Source organism: Puma concolor, chromosome B3 (assembly GCF_028749965.1).
Source record: "Puma concolor isolate L17-30 chromosome B3, mPumCon1.1.hap2, whole genome shotgun sequence".
Classification (NCBI taxonomy): domain Eukaryota; kingdom Metazoa; phylum Chordata; class Mammalia; order Carnivora; family Felidae; genus Puma; species Puma concolor.
The window spans coordinates 76,005,430-76,025,659 of record NC_141672.1 but is presented as its reverse complement, the minus strand read 5'-3'; the positions used below and the strand labels follow the sequence as shown (position 1 = coordinate 76,025,659).

Genomic DNA, 20,230 nt, shown 5'->3' with positions numbered 1-20,230 from the left:
CTAATCAGCATCCACAGCAACATGCTGGTGGGTTAAGAAAGGTCAGCTCCAGCCATGTACAGACCGAAAGCTCTTCAAACCACTCACAACCTCCAGCACTGACTATAATAACTTCCATATTTAGACAAAATGAAATTTCTCATGAAAAACTGACTTGGTTCCATCTTCCCTCAAGTCAAGCAGAGGCTCCATTCCTACAGATTAGGTTAAAAGAACTCTGACCTTAAATTTATAAATGTTCATAATGTACCTTGAATTTCAAGTTTCCTGAACTGCTACCAAAGCAAGCTTCCTTATTAGTGACTTCCTGTGAGGAAATTTTTATTTTGCATTTATGAACTCACTCTCTGCATTGTTATAATCAGACAATTGTTTTATATCAAATTTCCTATAACCTTTCTGTAACATTTAGCATCATGTCACCACGCCTTGATTTTGCCGTTGAAAGCAGTTTCACAAGGAAACCATTCGTGACAGGAAAAAAAAAAATCATTGTTCAATCCGATTGAGTTTACTGAAGGAACAAATAATTCACTTGAATCCTCAAATCTTGTCCTTAGTATAGAGAGGACTTGGATTCTGAAATTAACTTTTGAGTCTTCTTAGGGTCAAGAATATAAGCAAACCCCAAAATAGATGAATATGACTCAGACATTTATTTTTTTAAAGTTTATTTATTTATTTTGTGAGAGAGACAGAGAGAGAGCACTAGCACGCATGAGTGAGGGAAGGGCAGAGAGAGAGAGGGAGAGAAGGAAAATCCGAAGCAGGCTCCCCACCACCAGCTTGCAGCCTGATGGGAGATTCAAACCTATGAACCATGAGATCATGAGATGATGAGATCATGACCCGAGCCAAAATCAAGAACCTGGTGCTCAACCAACTGAGTCACCCAGGCACGCATGATTCAGACATTTTACAGATAGCCATTAACTTGAAATTTAAAACATAAAAAAGTAAGCTGTTCTCACCTCCCTTACTGGCCCTGCACAACTTGTGAATACACAGATTTTTTATTTTCTTCTCCTAGGATCACTTAGTTTTAATGAAAATATATCATTAGGTGTTACAAATCCAGGTGTTCACAACTGAACCAGTTGATTTTAAGGGTATGATGGTATAGTAAGAAAATATTGTCAGAGTTGAAAACATCACCAACATAGCAGAGCATACTAAACCAAGTATGTTCACCCCTGGCGGGATATCCGTAAATGTTTCTGGTGGTGTGAATCCCAGCTTCCAGCAGTTGCTGCTAATGACCAGAGCTTTTACCAACAAGAAGGTCCATAAAACACGCAGAGCTTCATCCTGATCAGATGCACCAGTTACCGAGTCTGCTCATGCTAAGGACTGGGAAAAGAGAAACTTTCCTCAATTATGCTATTTATGTCTTACACTCTTCCACTCTGTCCCACAGGTTTTGGTGTGAACTATTCTTTTCCTTTGCTTTTGGCATCCTTGGCTACTTTTAATTTTGACCCTGCTCCAAGGTTTATCTAGAAATTCATTTCTTCATTTCAAGAGTTAATGTATTTTACCTTTTTATATATATTTTTTATACTTTTAGATTAATTGGATTATGATCAGAGAATATGCCTATAAAAGCTCTACTTTTCAAAAAAATGTTAAGGTTTAATTTGAGGCCAAGTACATAACCATAATTAATTTTATCTGAAAGCTATGAATTTGTATATGTGCATATAGCTGTGTACTCAACCTTTTTGATTGTATCATTAAATTCTTTTATGCCCTTATTTTGTTTTCTATCGAATCTGTCACGTTCCTAAAGAGGGCTGTTGAAATCTTCTACTTACTTTATCAGGTTCTTCTCGCAAATTGCTTTTTTTCTCTCATTTACCGAGCTTCTGTGTTTTTGGTGACTATGGTTTATGACACATCTCTCCATAAAGTCTGTCTGTTTAGCATAATGCCCAGAAAATCATCTATTTCTTATTCACCTTGTGTAATAAATACAGCCTGCTATTTCCCCCTCAATATCCATTCTGCTCTCTTTCCCTCCTCTATTCAGTCTCAGAATAAAATCGGTGTTGCCCAGACTTCCTGGAAGCTAGATATGGCCATGAACTGAGTTCTGGTCAATGAAATGTAAGTGTAAATGTCATGTGGCAACCTCAGGAATTTCTCTAAGACCAAGCATGCAAGCTCTTCAGTCCGTCCCAGCTATCTTGACTCCCAATTCCTTTCTTGCAGAAGTTGCTGATCCCCTGAGATTCAACCACGTCCTTCTCTGCACCATGGTCTCTGCACCATGTATCTTACTTAATGAGGTCCCCTTGGCTGGCACAGCTATTCTCAATTCCCAGCTACCTCCTATGAACTCCTTCAGGCAAGCAGTATTTTCAGATATTCTTGAAAAACAGCATTTAAATTGACCGTATTACTATTTCTACTCTTCTGTGGCTGAAATGCATAGGAATGTATCATTTTGCAGAGCTGGGTCCTCTCAGAATTCCAAACAGAAAGCAGAAAAAGTTCCCTCCACATTGGATAGCCACTATCATGTGCTTTTTTTTTTTTTATCACCAGCATCACTAACTCAGGGTTTTAGACTCAGAATTCATGATAAAAACCACCCCGAAACATCAGGCTTTGCTCTTGACATGTAAATTTTCAAAAGGTAAAATAATCATGTGCCAGGATCATGCAACTCAAAAATGCTTTCAATTTTAGGACATCTTCTCCTCCTAAGACTTTTAAAGTCTATTTTGAAACACAAAGCCAAGAATTTGAATCTTTGGTCTCATTGGATCCTTTTGTGATCTCCCTTTCCTGGATCAATAAAATTTATGCCCAGAATTTATGACAAAAGGGTTAGAGGGGAAAAAATGAATTTTAAAGAAGGAAAATATGTCAGATTATGTTTGAAACTCTTATCCCACCGCATATAGAATTGGAGATTCTAATAATACAATAGCATGAACACCAGACTTGATGTCAGAAGGAATTTGTTGGTATTCAGACTTTTCTACCGTGAGTTCAGTGCCCTTAGGCAAGTTACATGAGCCTCATTTTTCTTATCAAAATATGTGGAAAAATAATATCCACTTGCCAAAGTTTTTATGACATTTAAAATGAGATGGAATATATGTCAAGTAAACAGTACAAATACCAGACCTTCTAGAATAGTGCTTATTGAGGAAACTCACGAAGAGAAGGAGCAGGTCTGTGGTTTCCCCAAGGACAACACACACACCCCTCCCTTGACATCCTGGGGTGCCAAATGGCACTCTAGCAGGGCCAATGCCAGACTCTAAGAATGAGATCCCAGTCTTGAGCCATGCAGATTTTATGCTGCTTTATCGGGAAGCACCAGGCCTTATCTCAGCATAAGGACTGGGCTCCAAACTATGTAATTGAAACAATAGAAAGTGATGGACTGTCCTCAGTCCTTATCTATCACCCCAACACTTTTCTGAAATCGGTTGACTTAAGCATTGGGTTGGAGTTCTTCAGGAAGCCAGCTTTCCCTCTGGAAGGGCAGCCTGCAGGGAATCAGTTATCTTTACTTCTAAGTCTGTGAAAACCACATGCACAGTGCCCAGGAGAGAGTTGCTGTAAATGTCAAATGAATGTATGTGGCCACGGGGCCAATGTGTCCAGTCCCTTTGTACTATAGGAAGTGTGTTTTTTGAAACTCTTATCCCACTCTTATCCTTATTTAATCTCTGATTAAATAATGTATTCCACAAGCGATTTATGGAATGTCCACTCCATACCAGGCTTTCTTCTAGGCACTTGAGATTTACCTGTTAACGAAATGTTCAACGATGTCAGACTTATAGAAACTTCATTCCAATAAGCACATAAAGAGTAAGTTATATAATACTTTAAAAGATAAGTCTGTGGAGATAAGAATCAAGGATAACGGGAAGAGGGAGTGGGGGGTGGGGGGTGGAGCACAGGGAGGTGGTTCCCCTTGTAATTTTAGGTATGGTGGTCAGAGCAGGCTCACACATAAAGATGAGGGAGTGAGTCTTGAAGATATCCGGGGCAAGAGCTTTCCAGGCAGAAGAGAGAGTCCAGTTCTAAGTAAGAAGTTCCCAATGTGTTCAAGGACTGGGTGGAACGAGGAGCCACGGGAGAATTTTGAGAAAGGAACGATATGATCTGACTTCCATTTAAAAGTCTCAGTGTGGCTGCTGTATTGAGAATAGACTATAGGCATCAAGATGAATACAGGGAAAATTGTGTAAACATCAGAACAAACAGTGTCTGATGTTCCCCTGAGCTGAGAGGCTTCTTCCACAAAGAAAGCTGGTTCAGGAGTGGCTGTCATTTCTGCTTCTGCGGATGGAGAAGTGGAGACATGTTTGATAACCTCTCCAGGAATCCTTGAACTGTGGATGATCTGTGAGTTTGGGGAAAAGGATTAGAAGGAGTCCTGATTCCAGATACCAGAAGACTTGTGAAGACACCTTCTCCAAGGACAAATATTGGAGTTTTCTTCTGTTGTGTCAGACTCCCTACTCAAGGTTAGGCATATTAAGGACCTTAGAAAATTGTCCCATGACAATGAAGGTAACAAGAAACAGAAGCTGTTATGAAGCAGGGGGAAAGTATAAATGCCTGTGAGTGGCCTGGCAATAAGGATCACTGCTGTCTCATTACTTTGAGCAGGGGTGAGTGATCAACAATGGAGAAGAATGCTCAGTTCCCAACCTTCCAGGAGATACAGGCCTGTAAACAGGACTGTCTACAAAATTGGTAGGGCCCAGTGCAAAGCGAAAATGCAGGGCCTCTTGTTCAAACTTAGTAAGAATTTCAAGATGGCAAGAGCAGAGCATTCAACTAAGCATGGGGCCTTCTGAGCATGGGGTCTTACGAGACTGCTAAGGTTTAATACCAATGAAGCTGGTCCTCAGCTTTAGCTTGAATTTGCATGAGCCAAACAGATAGTCCAGATACAGACGATACAGACAGGAGCATGGGGAAGAACTTGCATTAATTTGATAATAGTTCAGCCACACAGAAGACAGAGTGAAGGCAAATTAACTGTGCCATTTGGGATGGCACATCACCTCTTCCACATACTTCTGAGCTGGTGAGATGCCCTGTTCTCTTGGCATCTGAAGATTGAATATAATCCGTTTAACTAGGACCCCAGTGGCACAGACCAAGGTAATAGGAGAAATCTCTCTGCAAAGGAAAATAGTATAATAAAGGAATTATTAGTCAAAACAAAAAAGAGGCTGAGTTTTACCATGAGATTTTTTACGACTTCTAAGTGAGAAGCATCTGTTGTCCTTCCCCATAGGAACTATCTAGGCAGGTGTTGGAGGAGGTCTTCAAGAGGACATGACTGGTGGCCCCAGGCAATCAGAGGCTCCTTATCCCCTCCTCTGTCCTTGGAATGTATGTTCTGCCCACGGTTCCCACAGTGGAAGCCATTTTCAAGGATGCAGCCTTAAGAGAGCAATGAGTTGTTGAGACCATCTGGATTGTATACTTGACTGAGCCCCATTAAGGCCGTTATAAATTTTAAGATTCTGGCAGGTGGAACTGGAATTCTATCATCTTGTGGCCACCCAAGACCAGCCTCACATGTAAATTCCCTTGCTTTTTTTTTTTTTTTTTAATTTTTTTTTTGCAACGTTTATTTATTTTTGGGACAGAGAGAGACAGAGCATGAACGGGTGAGGGGCAGAGAGAGAGGGAGACACAGAATCGGAAACAGGCTCCAGGCTCCGAGCCATCAGCCCAGAGCCCGACGCGGGGCTCGAACTCACGGACCGCGAGATCGTGACCTGGCTGAAGTCGGACGCTTAACCGACTGCGCCACCCAGGCGCCCCTTCCCTTGCTTTTTAAACCTGCCACCCACCAATCTGGAGTGGTCTGCCTCTTTCTTCAGCCCCTCCCTGCCCTCTGCATCAGGGGGCCAGTTTGTGCACCATGATCAGAGTCCCCAGATTTGTCTCTCCTGATAACGTTTCAGAGTTCTCCCCTCACAGAAGAAACTGCATCATCATAAAAATAATTTATCATAGCCAACCTGGGACTTTTTGTTGAAAGCCTTGGTTGTCTTCAAGGACAAGGAGCAAAGACGTAAAGAAGTAATGCTTAGAAAGGGCATATGTTCTAGTTAAACTCCCAGGTTCTGAAAACAAATACTCATTCACTCACTGATCAATTCATTCATTTATTTGACCAATATTGAGCTTCTACTATTTGACAGACCTGTATAGTATCTGAAGCCTAGTGAATATCTATTCAATAAACTGTGACCAGATACACAAGGCCTGCAGGCTCAGGGAATGGAGAGACAGATCTGGTGTTGAGCAGTGTGTGACTGCGGATGATTTATTTAGCCTCTCTGATCATTAGTTCTCTCATCTGTAAAGCAAGAATGACAATAATATTAACATCTACTTTTTATACCTTTATGGATTAATGTATGCAAAGCCTCTGGTTCAATGCCCAACCCTTAGTATGCCTCAGGAAATACTAGCTATTGCCATTATTATTAATTTCTTTTGATTTAACTAGACACAGAGAGGGCAGCATGTGTTTTATAAACCAGAACTTCTCTCTGCTAGTGACTAAGTCAATAAAAATTATAGGAAATGCTCAAAGTTCACTTCCTACCCATGGTAGGGTGCCACTCTGTTTTATTTTGTTTTGTTTCTTCCTCCAGTGCAGAAATAATCATGTGTCTTGGCATATCTAAGATAAGGAAGATTCCTACATGGAATCACATGTACTTGTATATTCATACTGCTAAGGACCTAGCAGATTTAGGGAGTCTCATACCTCAAAGAGAAATCACGGCTCAAATGAGAAAGTCCCCAAAGTCAAAAGGAGGGATATGCAAACACTGGTACAAGTTGGCAGCCTTAACCCTCACATGTGCTGTGTGGCACTCCCAAGACAGGGCAGGTCTTGGGGCACAACCAATCCACAATCCTTTTTCCATGGAGAAATTGTGGACTCACTTAGAGCAGCCATGATCTGTGCCTCCACCTTGATGCCTGAGACGTTATTACTCTCTGGGGAGCAAAATGACGGTTTAAACCTCTGGCTGGTTTTGTAATTTCTCTTAATTCTCATTTTATTCATTGAATTCAATGCTGTTTCTACTCATTCTAATAAAAGCTTTGTTTAAAAATAAAAAAGAAGGGGCGCCTGGGTGGCGCAGTCGGTTAAGCGTCCGACTTCAGCCAGGTCACGATCTCGCGGTCCGTGAGTTCGAGCCCCGCGTCGGGCTCTGGGCTGATGGCTCGGAGCCTGGAGCCTGTTTCTGATTCTGTGTCTCCCTCTCTCTCTGCCCCTCCCCCATTCATGCTCTGTCTCTCTCTGTCCCAAAAATAAATAAACGTTGAAAAAAAAAAATTTTTTAAATAAAAAAGAAAGCCTTGGATTTTCAGGAAGAACCATTGGAGACTCAGTGACCCAGACAAGGGACCTCTCTTAAGGGATACACCTAACATTGAACTGCATGTACCAAGCCAGTGACTCCCCTTTCCTCTTTTGGTATGTCCAATATCCCAGAGAGGCCCTACACTGCCTTCTCTGATGCATCAGGAAAAATGAAGAGAAAGATCACAAGGTTTTCAGGTCCATCAGGTTAGGAGCAGAACTTCTTTCCAGCTACAGAAATCCTACATCTAAGTGGCAGGCAGAACTGGGTACTTTGTGTTCCTAATGACAGAGAGAGAAGGACCAAAGGAGCAGCTAAACACAAATCCCAAGGGAGCACAGCAGGGGCTGGTTGTGTGCAGTCATGGGTGAGCAACTTTCTTTTCCCTTGACACAGAACCCTGGAATGTGGGGACATTTCTGGGAAGGTGGACAAACCTTATGTTTGGCTATCCCGGGTAAGAGCCATTGTGAGACTGCTTTTTGGAAACGGGGAAAGAAAAGATTTATCACAACCCTGCCCAAGCCAGGCAGGAAACAAATTATTGTTTAATGTTGGCTCATTGATCAAACCTACAAGCCTAGCAACGCCGTAAAGGAAGTTTCTTTACCATCAGTTATTTTAAAATATGCGCCATGTGATTTTCTGATAATATCCTTGTAATTAAAATGTCCATATAAATCAATAACAAAAGTGTTAAGATGAAAAGTAAAGCATAGGGAATATAATCAATAATATTGTAATAACTTTGTATGATGACATTGCTATGTTGTACAGCTGAAACTAATATAACATTGTATGTCAACTATACTTCAATAATTGTTTCAGAAACCATTAATATCCTGGGGGGGTGGTGAAAATGCACTTCACAAAAAGAAGTACAAATGGCCAGTCAACTTATAAAGAGGTACACAAATTCTTAGCCATCAAAGAAACACAAAAAATTACAATGTGACTCATTTTTCCTTCTATCAAAATAGTGAAGATTATGTACACACACACACACACACACACACACACACACTCATGATCATAGAATTCCTTCTCATTCCTTCTCTGTTATTCCAAGGACCTCCCCCAATCTCTCCCCAAATGGGTACCACAAGTCTTGAACCACCCACTCTATAATCAGAAATTAAGACTGCAAATGCTCAATTCTTAAGCCCAATCACATCTAGCCTCTGCAGGTTTATGTACCCAAAGAACAAAGTATCCAGTTTTGAGAAACTAGATTAAATGATGTCAGGGCTGAGGAAGAAAGGACAGGGGAAAAAAGCAATCAAGGAAAAGAGAACAATGTTAAGTGCACAAACCATTTTGTAGGAAGGACAACTTCAATAAAGTTGCACCAACTTTCAGGTCCAGGTGAGAAGGGAATGAATGTACCATTGGCATAGCCCTCTCCCAGGAGAGCAAGCCAAAAAATATCTTGCATTACTGCATTTTCAATACAAAGTTTTGCAAATGTGAAATAGAGTGATAACAGGAGCAAACAATAGACAGCCCTGAAAAGTTATTCTTCCTGTACTGTAGTGTCAAATTTTACAAATTTGAATGCTAAAGCCTTTAATAATACAATTATAATAATAATTAAATTTTGAATACAAAATTGGGTTTATTCTTGTACTACTGAAGTTATTTCTACTTTGTTGATGTTCAGGTCCACCTTTAGCTTTGGCCTAACATCTCAATGTTGAGCATCTGACCAAAACGTGTTTCCAGTGCACGATATCTTAGGGAAATAATGGGAAGTATGGATGAAATTCATGTAAGCATACATTTATCAGCATTGTTTATAAACACTGGGCAAAAATGGAAACTACTTTATCTACAATACTGATATAGTTGTGATGTCTAAGTTCTAGTGGAAGTTATTCTCCCTCAGAATATGTATCTTAGAAACAACAGATTTATTAGAGGTGTAGTAACTCTCCTTGCACCAAAGAACCAACTTATACCCAGCTGGTCCCTTAAGATGAGGACGGTAGTGAGAAGAGCAGATTTTTGAATCAAAAAAGACTATTTTATAATTTGTTCATTAACTTGTCACACAGAGGCGCTGTTGCCAACACTATCATCATTTATGCATGAATTCTGAGCACAGCTGTGATCCCTTTGTATCTCCATTTCAATAGTGATCCCTCCTTCCGGTAGACCAAACACACTGGCAATGAACTCTTCTCTGGGCTCTCTCATTCTGATCTTAATGTTTGGTAAGTACATTTTACTGAAATGGGTTTTTTTTATTATTTTTTTTAAATTTCAAAATAATGAAAACTTTCTCTAAAAGATAGAACTCTGGTCAAATTCGTGAAAGAAGCCCTTTGTTTTTTCCTTACAGGAGGAACCAGTGGCAATTCCGTCAAACAGACAGACCAAATTACTGCCTTGGAAGGAGCATCTGTGACCATGAATTGCACGTACACATCCACACAGTACCCTACTCTTTTCTGGTATGTCCAATACCCCAACAAAGCTCTGCAATTTCTTCAGAAAGAGACGATGGAAAACAGCAAGAACTTTGGAGGCAGAAATATTAAAGACAAAACCTCCCCTATCACAAAATCCTCAGTCCAGGTACAAGACTCGGCAGTGTACTACTGTCTTCTGAGAGATACACACAGTGCCAAGGGCGTGGGGGGACCTGTACAAAAACCTCAGGGGCCCAGGCAAGGTATGCAGTGAGCCTGGAAACCCCAAGCTGAGGAACCTTGTTCTCTCTCACAGTCCTGTTGGGACATTGTTGGAAGATAAATAAAAACAAAATCAGCTGCAACTGCCTCTAATTCCAGGGGGTTCTTTAACTGAAAAAGACATGTGGGGAAAGGGAAATCATTCCATCAGGCAGAATAATTTTTGAACTGGAAAGAGAAAATGGGAGAGGATAAGTGAAAAGATACAAAGAAAAGATTTAGATGCTTTCAATATAATCAAGTCTTCTGGATCATTTAAATTAATTTCTAAAACACAAAAAAGAATTTTCAGGCATCGTTTGAGAGGTATTGGGCAAAATCTTTGAAAGCCTAAGGGGAATGAAGGAAATCTCAAACCTATAAACAAGGAAGAAATGGATTGATATCCAGCAACAACGTTTTCAAGCATATTATTAACAGATAATGTGTGTGCTCTTAGAAAATAATGCAGGAAACATTATGAGCTAGAATGAATTCCCTAAAGATATTTTTTAAACAAACCTGCTGAATTCAAGTTACTTCGCTAGACTAAAACTGACTCAAATGTTTGCAAGACATTTGACTACTTTGTTTCTCATTAGATCATTAGGAAAATAAGTAATATCATACATCACTCACTGAGTGATCTATTTATCACAGGCCCTATTATACTATCAATAATAATAATAGCTAGCATTTATCAAGTGCCCAACATGTATGACGTATTGTTTTAAATGCATCACATAAATTCATTCATTTAATCTTCCCTACAACCCCATGAAGCAGGCTCAGTTATTAGTCCCCAGGAAACTAAGGTACAGAGAAATAGCCCAACTTGTCCACGAACAGAGTTAGGAAGAGAGCTGGCATAGAAGTACAGGTAGATTAGACCAAAACCTGTACTCTTAACTGCTGAACTTTGTTAACTCCCAGTGTTATCAGCAATTTTTACCACAAACCACAAATTTGGTGCTGTTATCCCCATTTTATAGGCAACTGAAGACTAGAGCATTTTGATAACTTCTCAAAACCCAGTATCTAGCAAGTGGCAGGGCTAAGACTCAAACTGAGGTCTATTAGGCTCTCCAAATCATATCCACTTTTCATGTTGCCGCTGCGTAATGCTACAGTCCATGGTCCTCAGCTGAAAGAATGGCTTATATAAAGATTCAATTGGGAACACCGTCTCTATTGTTGTTTCACATGATTTTATCCTTCGTCTTACTGGTTCATATTCACTTTATGTGAATTCACATAAGCTGTGCCCATCAAATAGGCAAACAGCACAATACTGAGATAGGTAATTAATGTTAGGTGATATTAGATGAACTGAAATAGCCAAAATAAAATTTTATGGGGATAACTGTGTGTTTCTGCATGTAGTTTTATCAAAATCTATTCCGATACATACTAAGGGGAACCATGGATGGACAGTACTTTTTTGTGAAAATGATTTGGGCATGTAATTTGCTCAACCTAACTAGAAGAAAAGGAGATGTGCTGAAAGGATACGGAGGAGTCTCGTAAAATCTATTTGTGAAAAATACAGCTGAGCCTCACAAGAAGGACATCATCAATTGCTTATTCTTTCTGAATCTACTTTTCTCTGAATATATAATCAGTTCTCCTCTTAGGAGACTAGATTCCATGGTAAGCCTGTTAGTTTCTATTCCACAATAACCTGAGTTTGAACATACCCAGCTTTGCCAAGGGATGATTGGTTCAAACTCCATGGGGTTGTATAGCTCTAGCGACTAACACTATCTAACAACTGTTTGTATACCCATAGTCCAAATTCATAACCCCAGTGTTTACCCAGATCCAATAAGCTACAGCCAGGGAAAGGTCACTTAATACAAACATGACCTCTAGATGTGTTCCTGAAGGAGCATCTCTGATGGAGGGGCTAGCAAGGAGTCCCCAAATTAAAAAATGACTTCAAGCTCAAAATAAAACTACTGAAACAATCAAGGGAACATGGAGAAACAGGGCTGTCATGTCAAGAAACCAGAGATATTTATAAGGAATGCCTTTAAAAAACAGAACAGAACAGTCCTTGGGTTTTTTAGGAAGGTATAAAGTGGCACAGACAGGTTGTCATCTACTCTACTTGATCTGGAACTGCCAGCTGAAGCCAAAGATTCATCAGACTTTTCTTCCCCACCTTACCCTTCCCCACCCCCCCCCCCCCAGCTCCAGCCCCAGTCCCACCCCCACCCCGGGACTCCCAGCTGGGGGAGGCTAACTTTGGTTCTAGATTTGTCTTGGTTTTTTTCAGAGTACTTGACCTACATAACAAATGACTGTGCATCTAGCCACTAGGTGGCAATGTGGGCATTTTAAAGACTGTGAACGGCTCATTGTACAGGTAGCCCTATAAATAGTGCAAACATGTACATTTGTGCTGTCTCTGATGGGCTGGGGATCCCATTTGATTTCTAAAGTAACTGTGCAGAAGTCATAATAATAAAAGATTCCTTTGACCAACTAACATATATTCCAAATCCTATAACAGAGACCGTGTGAGCCTTAGCTGCTGTAATAATGGTGAAGACCCAGCAAGTTTTGTTGGCTACTCTGTGGTTTCAGTTCATCTGTAAGTTGGGGAGTTTGGGCATATGGGAAGAGGAAGCCTAAGTGGATATTTTTTAAAGATTCTGAGGAGGGGAGATAAGGGGACTCTGAGTGGCTAACCCAGAGGACCCTCTGGGAAATGTATAAAGGAAAACGTTTTGGAGAAATGTTACAATAATAGTAATATTCTGTGTTTGACCATGTCTTTGAGAATAGGGGCAAGTGGCAAAAATGGAGTGGAACAGAGTCCCCAGTCCCTGACTGCCCAGGAAGGCAATTTTGTCACAATCAACTGCAGTTTCTCAGTAGGAATGACCACTTTGCACTGGTTGCAACAGAATCCTGGAGGAGGTATTGTCTCCTTGGTTATACTGAGCCTCGAGATGAAGAAGAAAGGAAGAATAAGAGCCACAATAAACACAGAGGAACTTCACAGCTCTCTGTACATCACAGCCTCCCAGCCCAGAGACTCTGCCATCTACCTCTGTGCTGTGGAGACACAGTGCTCCACCGTCATCTGGAGCCTGTACCCAAACTCTGAAGCTCAAAGGCATCATTTCCCCTCATTCTTGTCTTTCTAAACTTGTCTGTCTCTCTCCTTGGGCAGACGATGTCAGTTTTTTTAAGTTTTTTTTAAAATGTAATATTTTCTAAACCACCTCTAAAATGTAAAGCATCATCACCAAGTATTTTAACCAAAACAACACGTGATCTATTATATTGGAAGTAGAATATACAGACTCTGGAGCTAAATAGCCAAGGTACAAAAATACTGATTCTGCCACTTAACTCACTGGGATGATCTTGGCCAATTTACTTTTTCTCAGTTTTTCCTCAGCTATAAAAAAGAGAAAACAGTGTATCTAACTCCTACGTGTGGGAATTATACAAGGTAATACATGCAATACATGTAAAGTGCTTAAAACAATCCCCAGCACATAGTTAGTATTATGTAAGTGGTAACTATCATTAGTATTAGGTTTAGATGTACCATGAGTTTGCCAATACTCACTGATGGGTTAATACCTTAAATCTTTGGAGAGATAAATGAAGATAAATAACAAGCACCTAATAATAGAGTTTCCAAGTTATTTACTAATAACGCCCAGTAGTCATCAGACTTTAAAAATTGTATTAGGAAAAACATAGAGTGGTTTTAGAAAATCTAGTAGAAGGATGACACTACAGTTTGGTTTCTGTATGGAGATAGACGGGTAAGAGCAGTCATGGGGAAGTTCAGGGCCTTCCTTTGGAGAAAACGCAGGTTCTAATTTTCTCACCTGGAAATCCCTAATGGAAACTGGCATTTATAAAAATTCATGAAAGAGGGGCACCTGGGTGGCTCAGTTGGTTGAGCATCTGACTCTTGATTTTGGCTCAGGTAATGATCTTATGGTCATGGGACTGAACCCTGTGTTGGGCCCTGTGCTGGGCATGAAGCCTGTTTAAGATTCTCTCTTTCTTTTCCCCTCTGTCCCTCTCCTCTCTCTCTCTTTAAAAAACAAAAAAAACCCAAAAAATTCATGAAATGAAATATCAACCAGTGGGTCTCAATCACTGGTTCTCCACCTTTCTTTCACCAAGGATTCCTTACATCATTCTTTCCCATCCACTGGAATTCTTATGCTGAAACATACTATTGTTATCATTGTTCTTGTAACTTACAAAATTAATTGCATATAGTAACATACAACTAAGTCTTTTTCTTTTAAAGTTAAAGTTTTTTTTTAATCAAACTACTACGCATATCTAAATCTACTGCGCATATCTAAAAAGTCATTAGTGCTACAAATGTCTGTTCCCCTATTCCTCCACCCAAAAAAACAGCAATACCATGCTCTACTCCCACTTTCCAAACCAAGTCCACTTTAACAATTTCTAAATTATATGTTTTTCTCTTGATTGATCAATATTAGGCATGATCTATTTACCTCCTTTTATGGTAACACACTACCACTCTCACCTTCTTAACACAGTTATATCACAATACGGAGTTAAATCAGTAGTCAGTACAGATATGATTATGACTATGTAAATATTTTCACTTTCCTACCAACCTGAGTATTATGATTACATTTCCTTTCTGGTACCATTTGTGTTTAGCTAATCATTACTTCATTTTTTTTTCATTTATTCTATATCAATTTCCTGGGTTTTTTCTAAGTTCTTCAGCAGAGTTCTAAAAATACTTGTTAATGGGGGCACCTAGGTGGCTCAGTCAGTTGAACACCTGACTCTGGATTTTGGCTCACATCATGATCCAGGGGCAACCCCAGGGTCGTGGGATCAAGTCCTGTATTGAGCCTCAGGTCAAGCCCTGCACTGAGCCCAATGATGAGCCCTACATTGGGTTCCGCACTAAGCATGGAGCCTGCTTAAGATTCTCTCACTCTCTCCCTCTGTCCCTCTCCTCCCACCTTGGGTGTGCTCTGTCTCTCTAAAATTAAAAAATAATAATAAAAAAAACGCTCGTTAATAATTTCCCCCAAATGCACATCAAGTTGATTATCTATTTTTTTCTTTTTTCCCTAGAGATTCCCTCTCCCTAGACATCTATGCTTTGGCTTGTGTGAACTGATTGCTCTTTGGACCTGGGGCATAAATGTTATTCTAGGATGTTTTTGTATCACTGACCATTTTTGCCATCTTGCATCTTGAATCTCAAATATCTTCATCTCTTGGTTTAATCCTTTCTTTTGCTAAAACACGTTCTCCAAAACTTCTGTAATAAAGCACACATAAGATTTTTTTTCAGTCTTCACATGTCTGAAAATATCTTTATTCTACCCTCATACTTTATTGCTATTTTGACTGAATATAAAATTAGAAAATTATAGGTTGAAATCCCCTCAGCATTTCCAGTATTTGAGTAGAAAAAGTATTTTCACTGACTTTTTTTTTTTTTTTTTTTTTGGGAGAAAAAGTGTGACAAGCACTCCATTCTCCCTTGGTATTTTGAGGATATCATTCCCTGATGTCCTAATATCCAGGATTGCTGTTAAGAAAGGTAATGTCATTTTGAATCATTCTCTTTTATGACTTTTTTTTCTCTCTGAACAGGTTTAGGATTCTGTCTTTTCTTCCTAATACTCTAAAATTTCAATTCAGCAAATATACGTGAGTAACTAAGTAGAAAGCATTTCTAGGCTCCATGCATATAATATTCCTGAGACTCTCTGGTGTCTCAGAGGAGCCTATAACCTAATAGTATCTACTGCTCCTCCTGTAATTATGTTCACTTCATACATGTCCACATTCCTTGCCCTGGATGTGACTATCATCCAGGGAAGTAGGCAGGCACAACTTGCTTTACTGAGTCTACCACACCTATAAAAAATTGATAAGAATAAAATATTTCCTCAACATTAAAAGAGAGTTCTCTTCATTAAAAAGCCAAGTAAAGTGATGTTGAACCATCGTCCCTGAATGGGAGTAGGAAAACACTTTTTTTTCAAAGATGCTGGGTACATAAATCGTATTGTTTTATTCACTTGTTAATTTAATAAGTATTTGTTGAAAGGACTATTAAGGGCCAGGCATTATTCAAGACTTTGGGTACACACCAATGAACAAGACAAGCAAAGTCCTTCTGACCATGAAACTTATATCAATCAAGGTACAGAGAGAGACATAAAAATACAAAAATAAATACGTTCAATAATTCCACAAATATTTATTGAGCACCTACTATTTACCAGATATGTTCTAAGCCCTAAGGACACAGCAGTGAACAAAATAAACAAAAGAATCTACTCCCATGGAATCAATATTCTAGTGAATAAGTGAATAAGGTAAACCAGATATTATAAATATTCAGAGAAGATAAAAGAGGCTGTTATGATGGAATAAGAGTGGACAACACTTTCATCAAGTGGTGAGGGAAAAAATTCTGTGAGATGATATTTGGGCTAAAACTCAAAGCAGAATAAAGACCAGGTCATGGGCAGAAAGCATTTGAGGCACAGGGAAAGCAAATACAAAAGCCTTGAAATGAGGGAAAGCCCAGTGTATTCCAGGAACAAGAATAAGAAGGGAGAAACCAAAGTGCAGTGAAGGAGCCAAGTGAATTAGGTGGCTCCTGGAGGTGTCTTGTACAGCCTTACAAAAACCACAGTGAGTTGGATTTGGGATTTATACCAAGTGTAATGAGAAGCTGCTCGAGAATTATAAACAGGCCAGTGACATGGTATGATTTACCTTTTTTTAAACATTATTTGGCTCCAGTGTGGAAAGTAGATAAGGAGAGAAGAGTGGAGGAAAAGCAAAAAAACAAAGAAACAAGAACATTTAGTAGACTGTTGAAATAATCCATGCAAAAATGATGGTGGCTTAGACTAGAACGGGAACAGTGGCGACGAAGAGAAATATTCAAATGTGAGATATAGTTGACAGTGAAATTAACAGGATTTGCTCAGGGATTAAATGAGGGGCAGGGCAGAGGAAAAGGAACAGAACCAAGAATGACTTCTTGCTATGTGGCCTAAGCAACTGAGTACATCTCAGTATGAGTTCTTGATGTAGAAAAGACTGGGATACTGAAGAGAAATCAAGATTTGTGTTTCATTTTATTTTTATTTTTTTGAAAGAGAAAGAGAGGGAGTGTGTGCAGGAGAGAGCAGAGGGAGAAGAAGAGAGAGAGAGAGAGAGAGAGAGAGAGAGAGAGAGAGAGAATCTTCAGCAGGCTCCATGCCCAGCTCAGAGCCCAATTCAGGCTCCATCTTATAACTTGTGAAATCATGACCTGAGGTGAAATCAAGAGTCAGACGCTCCAGCAACAGAGCCACCCAGGTGTCCCAAGATTTGTGTTCTAGCCATGGTGGGTTTATGATGCCCATTAGAAACCCAAGTAAAGATGTCCTAAAGAAATTAGATAAATTATTTTTGAGCTTAATAGAGAGGTCAGAGATCGAGATAAAGCCTCAGGTGTCATTGACATGTGGGTGGTATTTAAGGCCAGTTGAGATAGATTTGCTAGGGAGAAAATATAGTGAAGGGATAAGAGCTTGGGTCGGGCTGGAGCACTCCAGAAGAAGGTGAGCAGAGAAGAGAGAGAGAGAGCAGCACAGGGACCTAGAAGGAGTGGCCATAAGATAGGGGAAGGCCAGGAGAGTCAGGAGAGGGGAATGTCTAACTGTGAGAGGGTACTGGTCTGCCAAGAGGTTGTAAGACAAGAATGGAGAGTTGACAACTGGCTGCAAGGAGATTCTAGTGCATTTGACAAGAACAGTTTCAGTGAGTGGTGGGAATGGGAGATGAATTGAAACTGGTTGAGGAGCTAATGGGAAGCAAAGAAATAGAAGCAGGAAAAATAATTCATTTGAGAAGCTTTGTTCGGAAGGGAGCAGAGAAATGGAATACTAACTGAGTAAGAACCGGAGGTGAGAGAGCAGTTTGTTATTCTGTTGGTTTGTTGGTTGGTTGGTTGGTTGGTTGATTTTAAAAATAGGCAACAACAGAGTATGCGTTCAGAAGACAAAGCTATCTGAAGGTGCTACTTTATTGTTACGAGTGATAGAAACTCATCTCGAATTTATAAAACTGTAGATATTCAGGATTATATCACTAAATAAATACAAGTGATTCACTTGCAGAAAGGTGACCTCTGGGGATTGCCTAACATTCTTACTTCCAATTTAAATGTATTTTCCTGCATCAGCCCTGAGGTTTGAGCAACTCAGGTTTCAGACCTTTGAGTTGAATTAGCATATGGCCTGGTTACACTCCTTATTAAGGCAGTACCTGAATCTCTAGTTGGGTAACAAATGTCTGAAAAACTAAATGATGACTGCGGAAACACCAATATCGTGTCAGCCAAAGTGAAGCTCTGAGGGGAAAGGAGAATTTTTAATCATTTCCCCAAAATCTCATGACATTCCTCTCTTTGTCTAACTAAATTCAAGATAGCACTTCAGAACTAAATTTAGCCTCTTTGCAATCACTGCAGTTGGAAGGAAAGATCTGTAAAACAATCATGACCTAAGCAATGACAGCTACCTCAGCATCTGTCACACAGGTGACACAAAAACCCCAGATCCCCAAGACTCTATCAGCAGTACTTTTCCATGGCACCACTCTGGAGGGCACCCTTCTTACTTTATTCTATGTGACAGTACCTTCTAGAATTTTACAATACAAAGGCCAAGTCAGCCAGACACTGTTTACCCTAAGAACATAGCCCGCCCGCAAGCCCCAAGAAGATCCTGAAAATCTATAGCATGGGTGTGTACCCACGAATTTCAGCTTGTGTTTTCCTTTCCACTGATTCCTATCCAGGTTTGGAATAGATTCCTGTTAAATTGGATGCTTTTTTTCTTTTTTTTAGCATTCTTTCAAAACAGAAGTTTGTGGGGCACCTGGGAGGCTCAGTCAGTTGAGCATCCAACACTTAGTTTCAGCTTAGGTCAGGATCTCACAGTTTCGTGAGTTAGTGTAGCTTGGGATTCTCTCTCTCCCTCTCTCTCTGTCCCTCCCCTGCTCATGCTGTCTCTGTCTCACTCAAAATAAATAAATAAATAAATAAATAAAACAAATTTGTGGTGACTTGAAGCATGCTTGCACACCTGTGTATGTGAGACTCGATGATATTTTATGACAATCAAATTCCCATTTTATTCTGATTTACACAAAAATAGGTTTGGATCAGGAAATAAGTTTTATGAATAAGTATCTTTATTTTGTCCCTCTCCTAGAAGTCACAATGTGCTCTCATGTAGAAAGATCAGGATATCAGAAGATATAAAAATTCACTTATGTAAGATGGTCTTATTATAAAGTTTAGGAACATCACTGCTTGGGAGCTACAGAAAGGACAGGATGACCCTTAAATTTGTCTGTTAGTCACGAGTCAGAGACTTCATACATTACATACACCCCAACACCACAGTCTGTGATATGGAGGGAAATTCTAGACGATCCCTAACAACCTCTCCCAGCCTGAGAGATCTACATTTGGCCTCAGGTGTGAAGCACCTAAAAATAAATCCTTTAAGGATGAGACCAAAGACTCTGGTGATCACCGGGACTTATAATAAAACTCAAAGTACAAATGAACAAGCAATGTTTTTCATTTAGGCAGCATTGTTGTGGAGTTTGTGAAAGCATATAGATAGCATAGTTACCTTCAAGATAAAAGAAGAAGTTATTTGCTCGAGGAGACAAGGAGAAGGAATGAACAAATGTTGAAACTCCATTTATTCAGACTATGCCTCCAATAAATGGGTCCTGTCAGGCAATAAATAAAAGCATCTTCTGAAGAGGCTTATGATATTGGAAAAAAGTCACAGGACACTATTCCATACAAGCATCCTGGAGATCATGGACATTTTCTGCTTTGGGGAAGGACAGTATGTATTTTCTTAGTCTTGTGGTCCTTTCTTTATGGCACTCTTATTAACCTAGCTGATCTGTCCCAGAAGGAGCATATGGATCTGTGAGGGAGAAAAGGGACAGACAGCCAAGGTCAGAAGGATCAGAAAAAAGACCCTCCCATCCAGCAATCCTAGAAACTACATGACTCCAGGTGTCCCCGATTCTCCCTTGGTTGCTCTGAACTGAGTCATGAGAGCATGAAACCTTTATATTTCAAGGGGCTGGAAGCTGGAAGAATTA

General features: G+C 39.8%; 2 long non-coding RNA genes across 10 annotated transcripts in view; one reads left to right on the top strand and one right to left on the bottom strand.

Annotated features, from left to right (window-relative positions):
• Positions 1-20,230, bottom strand: part of LOC147580085 (uncharacterized) — a 323,282-nt gene that overhangs the window by 79,565 nt on the left and 223,487 nt on the right. For 5 of the 9 annotated variants that reach the window (XR_015252516.1, XR_015252519.1, XR_015252518.1 and 2 more), the window contains exon 3: positions 15,257-15,344. The exons of the other annotated variants lie outside the window; for them this stretch is intronic. This is a non-coding gene — a long non-coding RNA (uncharacterized LOC147580085). The remainder of the gene's footprint in view (positions 1-15,256; positions 15,345-20,230) is intronic. 9 annotated transcript variants of the gene reach the window in all.
• LOC147580090 (uncharacterized) lies at positions 9,518-10,152 on the top strand. The gene is made up of 2 exons (XR_015252527.1): positions 9,518-9,589; positions 9,718-10,152. It is a non-coding gene; the product is annotated as an uncharacterized LOC147580090 (long non-coding RNA).